At 38.8% G+C, this 13383-nt stretch overlaps 1 non-coding gene across 1 annotated transcript; it reads right to left on the minus strand.

Annotated features, from left to right (window-relative positions):
* Nucleotides 1-269: 269 nt before the first annotated feature.
* Nucleotides 270-341, minus strand: TRNAC-GCA (transfer RNA cysteine (anticodon GCA)). The gene has a single exon. It is a non-coding gene; the product is annotated as a tRNA-Cys (tRNA).
* Nucleotides 342-13383: the final 13042 nt, after the last annotated feature.

Raw genomic sequence — 13383 nt, forward strand, 5'->3', positions numbered from 1 at the left:
AAAGCTCAAGTTTAATTTACACAATGATTAAAATATTGAGCTTATTGACATACATATGAGTTTATTCTTATGAGTTTCCATTTCTCTCAATTTTACTCTAGCCAGTACATAACTTTCTCTTATGTATTTCTTATGAAAAAAGTGAAAGTCACACAGTTGTGTCTGACTCTTTGTGACCCCATGGACTGTAGCCCGCCTGGCTCCTGTGTCCATGGAATTCTCCAGGCAAGAGTACTGGAGTGGGTTGCCATTTCCCTCTCCAGGGGAACTTCCCTACCCAGGGATTGAACCTGGGTCTCCTGCATTGCAGGCAGATCCTTTACCAACTGAGCTACTAGGGAATAGTGAGTAGATATTTTCTGTTCTAACAGTTTCTTTCGAACCAAAAAATCTGCCAATGCTAATCAATGATTACCTCTAGCCATGCAAGAAGAAAGTGATATCTCTTGTCTATAAAGAACCCGCCTGCCAATGCGGGAGACATAAGAGATATAGGTTCAATTCCTGGATCGGGAAAATACTCTGGAGGAGGACATGGCAACCCACTCCAGTTTTCTTGCCTGGAGAATCCCATGGAGAGAGGAGCCTGGTGGGCCACAGTCCAAAGGTCACAAAGAGTTGGACATGACTGAAGCAATGTAGCACAAGCAAATAGTCAAATCTAAGTTAGCAAAATCCTAAAAACAGTATTTCTCTAGAGAGGTCTAAAGACTTCTGACATCAGAAACACTTATCAAAAATGCATATTACTGGGCTTCATTCTAGAATCACCAAATGATAGTCTGAGGGAGGACCCAAGAACTTACATTTTAACTAAGCTCTTCATGTGATTCCTGCTAAGAACTGTGAAAGGTTTGAGATTTTATTTTACTTGCATGTTAACAAGTTTGCTTGTCAGGGTTTCATAAATTCTGGCATAAGACATGAAATTCCTGGGTCAGAGTTAAGAGTTGTTGTTATTATTATTTTATTATATGGTCATTATTATTACTATTCAGCAGTACCAGTAGCCAGAGTGTTAGCATGCATGTCAGTTTCCAATGCCCTAATTCTCATAGATAACATGAGTAGGGTCAAGTGATGCAAGCACATGTGTTGTGGGTTGTGTTAGAGAAGAAGAATGTCAAGTTTAGGAAGCTGAATCTTTTATAAGCATAATCTTTTACAAAAAGCATGTCTGAGCTATAGAAGGAGAGATTATCTTTACTATATGGGAGAGAAATAAATATGTCTTTTGTTCTGGAAGGATATACTATCTCTATCTTCCAAGACCTTTCACTGTGCAATCATTCTTTAAAAGTCAGTGCCTCTACTCATAACACATGAATAGACTCATGGAGAATTATTTCCCAATAATTCTGATGTCCACACAAGTTTGGGAATCATTGCTCCAGAAAGACTTGGCCATTATCTACAGAGTTACCTTTGCACCAAGTCTGTTGTTGTTATTTAGTCACTAAGTTGTGTCCGACACCTTTGAGACCCCATGGACTAGAGTCCACCATGCTCCTCTGTCCATGGGATTTCCCAGCCATGAATACAGGAGTGGGTTGCCATTTCCTTCTTCAACCTTTGCAGCAAGCCTATTTAAGTGCTGACAAATATTCTACCCTTGTCTGCTACTGCCAGCTTGATAACAGCCTCTTTTCTAGCCATGTTTCCATAGGTCATACTATTTCCTTCAAGGTAACCCTTTGCCCTGGAAAACAGACCCACAGGCTGGCTCAGAGGCACTGGGGGCTTCCTACTAAAGGATTTGTTTGAAGAAGTAGGAGAGTACCTAGAAGGAGAGCACATAACAGTGAGAAAAGGGATTAAGCATTGCTTTGTTAACTAAACAAATATTTATGAAGCACCTAATGTGTGTGTCCTAGCACTGTGCTAAGTGCTGGTGGTATAAAGATTCACTTATTCAACACATATTTTGGGAGTATCTGATGTTTGCTAATGCAATTTAGAGTAAACTTTGAAGAAATAAAACAACTTGTTACTCCCCTCACAAAGGTTTAAAAAGGAGACAGTTGATAGCTGTATGAAAAAAAAATAATTGTGCAATGGTGTGATAAATGCTACAATGGAATTAATGTACAAAGTACATGGGTGATACTGAGAAAAGATTAGTCAATTCTCCTGGAAGAGAATAAAGGAGAAGAGGTCAGGGCAAGGCATGGCAGGGAAGAGGAGGGCAGGGAAACTTCACCACAGAAAAGATGATCACACTGAGTCTTGAAGTATATGTAGGAGTCTTTCAGGTGGATAGGGATTCTAATCAGAAAGAAGAATGGAAACAAAAACATAGAGGCATGGAGCAGAATGGTGTGTTCAGGAGACTTCAAGTAGTTTTGTATGGGTGGAGTGCGAGGCATGAAGGGAAAAATGAAAAGATGGTACTTACAGGGTAGGTAAGGGCTAGACCAGGCAGGGCTTTATCTACTGTGCTGAGAGAGCTGTGTATCCTAGCAGCAATGGGGCCTCACTAAAGGGCAAAGCAACAACTACAAAATTAGATTTGCACTTTAGCAAAAACAGTAAGAGAGAAAATGATGAAGGGGTTTACCAAGTAGATTTGGCAGAGGGTAATGAGAGTGGTCCATGGAAAGAACAGCATGTGAAAAGGGACAGAGGTGTGAAAGTATGTTTGGAGAACAGCAAGTCACTTGATGTGGAAATGAGAATAATTACAACAACTACCCCCAAAATTTGAAGATGAAATCATTCAATATGTAAAAATCAATTAGAATGTTCTCGGTATTTAGGAAGCACTATGTAAATGTTAGTTCCTCTTATTATTGTTGGCCATGTTAAGAAGTTTAAACTTAATTTTCTTTTTCTTTTCATTTTTTTCAGCTGGGAGTTTTCTGATGGCTTTTAGATGGAGAGGATATACGCAAAGTGGTGTTTTAGGGAAATTGCCTCAGTAGCAGTGTGAGGAGGATGGCTCCCATGGGAAAGAAAGTAGAGGCATGAAGCAGTGTTAGGAGAAAGAGAAGGGCTTCACTAAAGACAGTGACAAAAATGTAAAGAGTAAGGGCCACATGTGAAAAAGAATTTGGAGGCAAATTGATCAAATTAGGAAAGAGTTGGGTAAGGGTAATGAAGGAAAGGAAGGTTCATATTCTGTTAGGGGTCACAGGTCAGCTCCGTGTTTGGATGTGCCTTGCCAACTTATGTCCTCCCTTCCTGGTTCTAAATGCAGTGACTTCCCAACTCTGTAATATTTCCTTGCTTTCCTAAAAGTTCAGCCTCAGGCCCTTCAGCACAAAGAGGATTTTAAAAATATATTATCTGAGATTTCCTGGGAAAGCTGATAGAATAAAGCTGACCTACAGACTCTTAATCCACTACCACTGCTGCCAGATATCTAACAAAATGAACAAAACAAAATCATAATTTAAAAAAAAACACTAAAAATTTGAACAACAGTAAAGAGTAAAACTTATAACTATAAAATACCAAAAGTAGCAGCCAAGGATGGAAACTGAAGACCTTGGGACAGTGTTACAAGGTTTCTAACACTGTTCCCACCCCCAGAAATATCATTTAGGGAAAAAGGCCATTCAACAAAATCCTATAAGTTATCACTAAACCTCACCAATTTAGGGAGTAATCAACAGGAGTTTGGAATGGCCTGGGGGGTGGGAGAAGGGTTGAAGAGAATTTGAGGAAGAATCCAGAGAAAACCTCCAAGAGGGGAGTTCCAACATTTTATTGCAGGATCTTAGCCAAGGCAGGGACGCTATCAGGATTTGCCATTTTCTGGAGGTTTCTTACTTTGTTATTTCTTAGGAATATTGAGCCAAAACTTTGGAAGTGGAATATATCCCTGGCAGGTGGAACTGGGACATGTATGGATATTTTTTAAAAAATTAGAAGACAGAGATCAGAATCAGGTTCCTCAGGAAGAGAGGCACAGCTTTAGCTACAGAATAATGGATTGAACAGAACATTCTGCTTTCAAACAAGACCTTGGAAGGGAATATGAAAATGTGATAGATAGGCTGGCAAGGGTGCCATGGAGAATTCAACCAAATTATATCAAAACAAATAGAAGCTCTGGCCAGACCTGGCCATATTAAGCATAAGCGAAGTGAAAAGAAATGGTATGGAGAAGGAAATGGCAACCTACTCCAGTATTCTTGCCTGGGAAATCCCATGGAGAGAGGAACCTGGAGGGCTACCATCCATGGGATTGTAGCAACTTGACTTAGCAACTTAAAAACCATGCCAATATACCACCATAACCAGAGGAGAAAAGGAAAGAAATATAGTATACAAACAAGTGATTAAATCCATATAGAGCGGCAATTGCAGTCTTGGGCATTTAGCCAGAGAAATAAAAACTTATATTCACACAAAAACCTGTGCAAAAATGTTTCATTGCAGTTTTCCTTATAATAGCCCCAAACTAGAAATAACCCAGATGTACTTCAACAGGCAAATGGTTAAATCAACTGTGGTACATCCATACCATGGAATACTACTTAGCAATAAAACGAATAGACTGTTGATAAAATAACTTGGTTAGATCTTCAGAAAATTATGCTGAGTGAAAAAAGCCAATCCCCTCCCTTTGTGAGGTAGGAAAGTGTGGCTAAAAATGCAACACAAGGGATCCCTGTGGTGTTGGAACTATTTTGTATACTGACTACCGTGGTAGATACACAAACCTGCACATGACAAAATGCATAGAGGTAAACACATACACATATACGAATGTAAGTAAAACTGGGGAAATCTGAATAAAATATATGAATTGCATCAATGTCAATATTCTGGTTGTGATTTGTACTATAGTTTTCAAGATGTTGCCTTTGGGAGAAACTGGATGAAGAGTGCACAGCATCTCCCTATATTATTTCTTAAGATTGCATGCGAAGCTATAATGATCTTAATAAAAAGTGTAATTAAAATAAAAATATGTGGAAGAAAACACAACCCAAGAAATACAAGAAAATTCTGAGTGTCTTACATGTTAGAACTCCCCCAAAACATGAATTCAATAAATAAGAACTTGAAGACAAGATAATAAACAATAAAATATGGATGTGGCAGAATTAATGAAACATAGAAAGAACCAAAATAATAACTATTTCAGAACTAATAAATTAGTTGGAAAGAGCGTGTCTCAAAATAGCCATGACTGAAAATAGAATCACTGACATGGAAGGAAGTATTGTGATAATCATAGTGAATCAAAGCTAAAGGACAAAGGTGTTAATTCAATCATAGACAGGATAATAATCATGGAAAATGAAGACAATCTAACTAGGTTAGCCAGGGTTCCTAAAGTCTATGGAGAATTCAACAAATTGTGCAGAAAAGGTACTTAGAAATATAATAGAGAAGATTCTCCCTGAAATGAAAGAAGAACCAAATCTGTAGACTGAAAGGACATACTGTGCTCCAGAAAAAATTTAAGTGCAACTGATATTGAGACTTACCATAAGCACACTTTTGAACATCAAAGATTATAAAAAACTATTCTTCAGTTGTATAGACAGAAAAAAAGTAATATATTTATATGAAAAAAATTCAGCTTGGCTTCAGTCTTTACAGCATTATTCAATATCAAAAGAAAATGACACAGGTCCATAAAATGTTGAGACAAAGTTTAAGTGAGACTCACAGACATCATACCCAGTCAACCACTTTTTCAAACAAAGGCAACAGGCAGTACTCAGCAAGTACAGCATTCAGAGAACCCTCTATGAAATCCAGCCAACCAAGAGAAAAATGAAATTAAAAAACCTGGGAATAGATAAACCATGATAAAAGAATACAGGTAGGGAAGTTCCCTGGCTGTCCAGTGGTTAGGATTCTGCCCTTTCACTGCCGTGGGCCTGGGTTCAATCCTTGGTTGGGAACTAAGATCCTGCAAGCCCTGCAGTGTGGCTTAAAACAAACAAACAAACAAAAAAAAACCCAAGAATACAGGTAGAGCATTGAATTCAGTTAAGCAAATAGATATTTATACTATATATACATTCCCTAAATAACTGGGGTGATGCTGGTGGCAAAGCAGCATATAAAAGTTAACAACATTGACAGAATAATGTTATAACTAATAAAAATCTGAAGGTTGGAGGAGAGGAGATGAGAGAAGGTATAACGGTGATAATCTTATCTTCCACAGTGTAGAATCAATATCTCCTGAGGTGAAATAATATTTATCCAAAGGTTCGCAATTCCTCTGGTTTCATTTTAGTCTTCTGTTAAATTCAAGTAAAATTAGATTGAATACTTTTAAATAAAACTGGCCTGCACACTATGATTCTATTATCATAAAATCTTTTTTATTTAGCCATCCATCCATCTCTTTTCTGTGTCTGTGCATAGACAGATGTCTCATTAAATATTAACACTGATTATTTTTGGATGGTGGAATTTGGGGTGATCTGTTGCTTTTTTATTTGTATAAAAACAATAACATGATTTTCATTTTATTTTTTTCAGAAGAAAGTAAACTGTATTTGTTGTTTGGTTACACTGGAATCAAATTTTGTCTGGTATGGTATGACATGAGTGGACCATATCAGAACCTTGTATATTTTCACTTCACACAAATTTTTTTATGATGTGGTATGACATCTCTCTGTTATAGGAGAATATGTATTGGTCAATTAAATATGCAGTTAGCACCCACTATGGTTCCATTCCTGTGCTGGGACCTATAGGAGAAATAGAGTTGCCACCCTTGAAAGAAATTTCAATTCAGTTAAAGAGACAAGATTCATATTAGGGAGAAGTTTCTAACCAAATGTAGATATGTCAAAGTAAGTGAAAACAGCTCAACAGTTTCAAAAAACCAAACAAATGTCAAATAAGTATTTATATGACAAGAATTATTCTAGGTACAGGCAATACAAAGATGAATAAAACACATTATTTGTACTCAAGGAATTTACAATTCAGCTGGGGAGACAAAGTATAAATATATAATTTTATTATAATGTGATAATTGCTAAGGTACAAGTATGCCAGTAATGCAATGGGAACAAAAAATTGAATTAAAAATATAGTTAGGGGGAGGGACGGATTGCAAGTTTGAGATTAGCAGATGCAAACTATCATACATAGGAATAAACAACAAGGTTCTACTGTTTAGCACAGGGAACTATATCCAATAGCCTGTGACAAACCATATGGAACAGAATATGAAAAAAAGTGTATATATATGTATACTTTACACACACACACACACACACACACACACACAGTTGTATGGAGAAGGAAATGGCAACCCACTACAGTACTTTTGCCTGGAGAATCCCATGGACAGAGGAACCTGGCGGGCTACAATCATGGGGTCACAAAGAGTTGGACATGACTGAGCCACACACACACACACACACACACACACACACACACACGCTTTGCTGTAGAGCAGAAATTAACACATCTTAAATCAGCTACATCTCAACAAAATAAATGTTAAAAAATAGGCAGGATAGCAAGTTGAAAAAAATGTGGTTAATACTAAACCAGTAAAGATAGAAATAGATGAATTGTAAATGGCTTGTGTTTAATTCCGCAAATTGTTTTGTGCTAGACTCCTCTTCCTGTTTCCCACGATTTATACCAAGTCATTGAGCCTTTACCTAATGTCATCCTCTACGTGACCATGGTTCTTTGACAGTTCAGCTTGGCAAACATTTGAGGCCCTCTGTGTGTCAAGCTCTGCGCCAGAGATCCAAAAATACAGAAAAAATGCACAGTTCCTTCCTCAAAGAAGGGGAAGAGGAAGAGACTTAACATTTGTCAAATGTGCTCTTGTGCCAGGCTGTATGCTAGGTTTCTTATATTATCTCATTTAATCCTCACAAAAATCTTATGAGATAAATAATGTTATCCTTTTATAAAAGAAAACACTAAAGCTCAGAGAAGTTAAATAACTACAGCTGGACATATCTTGAACAGAGGGTGACATAAAATAGTTTCTGTTTATAGTGAGATGATTGCATGTTCTCCTTTCAGTAGTTAATCTGGCACATTAAATTGAATGATTTTTTAAATATGAAAAGTGCCATATATTAATATTCTGGGGAAAAAACAAACCTAGTATTAAGGTTTTATAACTTGATTGATTGTTGGATTGAGTTTACCAGCATTTGCATCTATGTTTATAAGTGAAATTGGCTTGTAATTTGTATTTACTTTGTCAAGTGTTATGGGGTGACATGGTCATATGCTGAAGCCCTAACCTATAGTACCTCAAAATGTAACTATATAGTTGGAGACAGGGCTTTTAAAGGGATGATGAAGGTAAGATAAAGCTGGTGGGGTGGGCCCTAAACCTTTTGCAGGGGATCTTCCCCACCCAAGGATCAAACCCAGGTCTGCTGCATTGTGGGTGAATGCTTTACCCTCTGAGACACCAGGGAAGCCCAAACCTAAACTCACTTGTGCTTATAAGAAGAGGAAATTTAGACACATAAGAAGAAATTCAAACACAGAAAAGGGGTCACTTGTGCACAGAGGAAAGACCATGTGAGGACACAATGCGACATAGGTCATCTACAAGTTAAGGAGAGAGGCCTCAGAAGAAATGAAGCCTGTGGACACCTTAATTTTGAACTAATAGCCTCTAGAAGTGTAAGCAAAGAAATTTCTGTTGTTTAAGTTAAAAAAAAAAAAAGTAACTGGCTGAAAGTCACACAGCTAATAAGTGGCTGGGTGGATACTTGAATCTGTATTTGTACTCAGGAAAGTGGCCACCTAATGAGAAGAACAGGCATTTATACCTCACAGTTCTCTTCAAGAAGACCTGCCATAAAGGGTATGAATAAAATACTCCAAATCCTTGGAGGAATCTAAAAATACTTCCTCAAAGTGACTCATTTTTTGAGGAATAACGGTGGAACTAGGGCTGAGGGACATTCTAGAAGACAGTAGAGAATGAATTCCTAAGAATACACAGCTACTTATAATGTAATTACTTGAAAATTTTGTTCCATTCCCACAAGGAATCTGAGCTGGAAAAAAAATGTAGTTTTTTAAAAAAATTAATTTCAGCCACGGGTGTACATGTTTCCCCCATCCTGAACCCCCCTCCCTTCTGCCTCCCTCCCCATCCCATTCCTCAGGGTCATCCCAGTGCACCAGCCCTGGGCACCCTGTCTCATGCATTGAACCTGGACTGGCAATCCGTTTCACATATGATAATATACATGTTCCAATGCTATTCTCTCAAATCATCCCACCCTCGCCTTCTCCCACAGAGTCCAAAAGACTGTTCTTTACATCTGTGTCTCCTTTGCTGTCTATCATATAGGGTCATCATTACTATCTTTGTAGTTTTGTTAGCTATATTTTATCCATTGAACCAGTGAAGTTGCTCAGTCATGTCCGACCCTTTGCGATCCCATGGACTGTAGCCTACCAGGCTCTTCCATCCATGGATTTCCAGGCAAGAGTACTACTGGAGTGGGTTGCCATTTCCTTCTCCAGGAGATCTTCCCAATCTAGGGATTGAACCTAGGTCTCCGGCACTGCAGGCAGACGCTTTACCGTCTGAGCTACCAGGGAATTATTTTATCCATTAAGTCATTAAAAATGTAATTAGCTGTAATTATTACAAGATTCTGGCTGTTTTCTCATCTCTCCACGTATCTTATCTATGCAATAGCCTTGTTGCATTTTTCTCAAAGTAAAGTCTTGAAAATATTAATTTATACCTTGATCTCCCCTGAGAATGTAGCCAGAGGTTACTCTGGAATGTATCCAGAGATTGGACAAGCAGAATGGTGCCTTTTTTTGTGCCAGGTCACTCTGACACCAGTCATCCTGGCTGGGGATTTCTTTCAGTGGCAATCACTCCTCACCTCTGGGTCTATAGAAAACTCCAGATTAGTCTCATTTAGACAAGTGGCCAAAGGACAGTGTTACTACCTTCAACCCCCAGAAGCTGTCCTCCCTGCCCTCTTCCTTCCCAGTCCTCTGCAGTAGAACTTTCCTGAGTGTTTTGAGATCTCTAGGTGTCTCTTTTCTTTTCCTCCAAATTCTGAAAAGTTCCCAAGGCAAACATATCCATTCACCCATCCAGCCATCTGCTCACTCACCCAAATCCACAGTCACATCCATCCACCAATCTACCCACCTACAGTCAATAAATATTCATTAAGAAATTATCATATGCTGGGTATAATGCTGGGTATCTGGGATAGAGATAAGAAACTGACTCTAGAGTGACCAACAGTCCCATATTGTGCAGCACTGGGGTGGGGTGGGGGAGCTCCCAGGATATGATATTTTCAGTGCTAGAATCAGGAAAGCCCTGGCAAACCAGGATGATTTGGCCACCCTATGCTTCTCTCATTCGAATGGGAATACAAGCAACTATGATCAAACCAAAAAGACAGTGTTTTATTCATCACCAACTCCAGTACATGAAGGAATGTCTAGCACTTAACGAGGATGAATAGCAGTTGACTGATCAGTGGCAGGAATGACTGACAAAAATGCTGTAAGAGAATGCTTTGGGAAGGTAGATCCATTATTTAGCAAATACTTATCAAGGGCTTGCTATGTTGACCAGAACAGTGCTAATCACTAAAGATACAATGATGAGTAAAACCAGACATGGTCCCTGCCCTTATCGGTGCTTACAGTATAAGAAAAAAAATTGATATTTAAATAGTACACCAAAATCAGAGGATACTTTGGGACCACATTGTGGGAGAACTTTCCCCAGTCAGTTGATCAGGTAAGACAATTCTAGCGGAAGTAATATTTAAACTGAGACTTAAAAAAAAAAAAAGAATGAGTAAGAAAGAAGGTGGGTAGGGAGTGGGAGAAAGTTAAAAGATTTAGGTCAAATGAGTTCTGGAAAGAGACTTTCCATGTGAGAAGATGTGGCTGTAACAGCAACTCCAGCTTCATCCTCTGAGGTTTCATTTCCCCCCCACAGTATTATTTCACTTTAATACCCAAAATGTATTTCTCTTTAGATATTCCACTCAGGGGTCGAGTCTTCTATGAGGACTCTCTGGCCTCTCTTCTTTCAGACTGATTTGAGCATTCCATCTGAGGAGGTCCAGCTACATGTCACCAAAACATGTTTTCAAATCTCCTTCTCAGCATAGCACTGGACTATATTTCTCAGCCCTCCTGCATCTAGATGGGGCCACATGACCACATGCTATGTTACTTCTGCCACAAAATGGTTATGAAAAGGTATATTTTCTCCAATTTGGCTTTCTCTCCCCATATGCCAGCTAGGTGATGCTTAACAGTCTTTAGTAGAGGATGGAACAGGCCTGGATCTCTAAATGACTTTGTGGAGTAGAGCCTCCCTTCCCAAGCTGACCCTCAATAAACCTGAACATGAGCTAGAAATAGTTTATTCTTAACTATTCTTAACACACACATTTTTTTGTGTGTGTTAAGTCCCTTATATTTGGGAGTTCATATGTTACAGGAAGCGGCCCTACTTACCTTAACTATTACACCATTCTCTACCCTGATCATATTTATCTCTGCACCATTTAAAATCATGCAATGTACTTACTTGCTTACAGGAATGTCTCATCTATTAGAATCTAAGTTCCTTGATATGTCTTACTCCTCTTTGAATCCTTAGCACCTAGTACAGTGTCTAGCACATGTAAGTACTTAACTATTTGATGAATGAGTGAATAAATGAGTGCATGATGCTTAACTCTCTGGGGGATTTCCACTCTCCCTTTAAAAATCAGGCCCACAATGGGAAAAGCCCCATTCTCTGTTTTTCCTTAGTGTAGCTTCCATTCTCTGAAGGAATTTTACTAAATCCTAAGAGAAAACAGAAAATAATTATAGAAAATAGTAACAACAGAGTCAGGTTTCTATACCACAGGTTTTGAATTTCGCAAGCCCAGTAAAAGCAGTGAAAAGTTTTCTTTACAGAAATGAAACTATGCCATTTGCAGCAATGTGAATGGATCTGGAGATTATCATACTAAGTGAAGTAAGTCAGACAAAGACAAATATCATGTGATATCACTTATACGTGGACTCTAAAAAAACGATACAATTGAACTTATTTACAAACAGAATCACAGACTTCGGAAACAAATTTATGGTTACCAAAGGGGAAATAAGGGGAAGGATAAATTTGAAGTTTGGGATTAACATATACACACTACTATATATAAAATAAATAAACAACAGGGACCTGCTGTATAGCACAGGGAAATAAATTCAATATCTTATAATAAGCTATAATGGAAAGGAATCTAAAAAAGAAAATAATATTGAATCTAGAAAAATGATACTGCTGAACCTATTTGCAGGGCAGCAATGGAAATGCAGACATAGAGAATGGACTTGGGGACACAGTGGGGGAGGAGAGGATGGGATAAATTGAGAGAGTAGCATTGAAACATGTGCATTGCCATATGTAAAATGGATAGCCAGTGGGAATTTGTTGTATGATGTAGGGAACTCAGCTGGGTGCTTTGTGATAACCTAGAGGGGTCGCGCAGAGCCGGACACGACTGAACGACTTCACTTTTCACTTTCATGCATTGGAGAAGGAAATGGCAACCCACTCCAGTGTTCTTGCCTGGAGAATCCCAGGGATGGGGGAGCCTGGTGGGCTGCCGTCTATGGAGTCGCACAGAGTCGGACACGACTGAAGCGACTTAGCAGCAGCAGCAGAGGGGTGGGATACAGTGGAGAGTAGGAGGGAGGTTCAAGAGGTAGAGAACTTATATATACCTATGGCTGATTCATGTTGATGTATGGCAGAAGCCAACACAATATTATAAAGCAATTATCCTTCAATTAAAAATAAATTTAAAAAGAATATATATATAACTGAATCCCTTTGCTGTACACCTGAAATTAACACATTGTAAGTCAACTATACTTCAATAAAAAATAAGCAAATAGAAGTGTTATTTACAGAGACCCCAAACCCTCTTTCTTGAGATAGATTTACTGTTTAGGCCTGCTAAATAAATTTTTCCCTGCTCCAACACCTTTCCCATGTACGACACACTCCAATTAATAATGTCTCTCTTTACATTCCCTCATAGCTCAGTTGATAAAGAATCCGCCTGCAATGCAGGAGACCCCAGTTTAATTCCTGGGTTGGGAAGATACCTTGGAGAAGGGATAGGCTACCCACTCCAGTATTCTTGGGCTTTCCTTGTGGCTCAGCTGGTGAAGAATCTGCCTGCAATGCAGGAGACCTGGGTTTGATACCTGGGTTGGGAAGATCCCCTGGAGAAGGGAAAGGCTACCCACTCCAGTATTCTGGCCTAGAGAATTCCATGGACTGTATAGTCCATGGGGTCACAAAGAGTTGGAAACAACTGAGTGACTTTCTCTTTCACTCTTTACATCCAGGGAACTGAGATGCACTGAGATGGGCTGATGTGACCATCAGCCAGCAGCTTCTCC

The sequence above is a fragment of the Dama dama genome, chromosome X (assembly GCF_033118175.1).
Source record: "Dama dama isolate Ldn47 chromosome X, ASM3311817v1, whole genome shotgun sequence".
In the NCBI taxonomy this organism is placed as follows: Eukaryota; Metazoa; Chordata; class Mammalia; order Artiodactyla; family Cervidae; genus Dama; species Dama dama.